The sequence below is a fragment of the Brassica oleracea genome, chromosome C3, assembly GCF_000695525.1.
Source record: "Brassica oleracea var. oleracea cultivar TO1000 chromosome C3, BOL, whole genome shotgun sequence".
Lineage (NCBI taxonomy): Eukaryota > Viridiplantae > Streptophyta > Magnoliopsida > Brassicales > Brassicaceae > Brassica > Brassica oleracea.
The window spans coordinates 30,099,213-30,099,919 of record NC_027750.1 but is presented as its reverse complement, the minus strand read 5'-3'; positions in this window follow the sequence as shown (position 1 = coordinate 30,099,919).

The following is a 707-nucleotide window of genomic DNA, read 5'->3' as shown; positions in this document are numbered from 1 at the left end:
GGAGTATGTCTTGAATAGACAATCATTATCTGTTACCTCTTCTCCACATAATCTCAGTTGGTACACGATTCTGGCCAAGGCAAAATGGTACTCGGCCACAGACCTAAAGTCTTGGTATCTGAGACTCATCCAATCGTGTCTGACCTTTGGTAATAACACAATAGTGTATCTGGACTTTAATTATGTCCAAAGGTCACGAGGATTCTTTATATGTATATACTGATAATACCATAGTGTATCTGGACTTTAATTTTGTCCAAAGGTCACGAGGGCTCTCAATATGTAGATACTGATTTCTTAGTTCCTCAGTGAGATGATGACACATTATTGTAATGGCTCTTAACTTTTCACTTTCAGTTGCATAATCACCCTGAATGATACTCCTTCCGAGTCCTCTTGATTTTAGGGTAATTGAAGTGTTCATTGCCCATTCTAGATAATTATCTCCAGAGAGATTTAGAATGGCATAATCCATGGGATTAAATCTCGGCATCTGAAATCATATTATCAATCAATTCATTGATTTAGAATTCTTGCAACCAATTTCAATAATCAGTGCATATGATTTCATAAGTCTATCTTTGATACTTGGACCCCACGGTCAAGTATTGTGATGCTTAGGCCTCACGGCCATCATAAGATACAACGATCTTAAGGATCGGATCATGATGCAATCCGGTTTATATAACCATCCGGATACTAGGCTG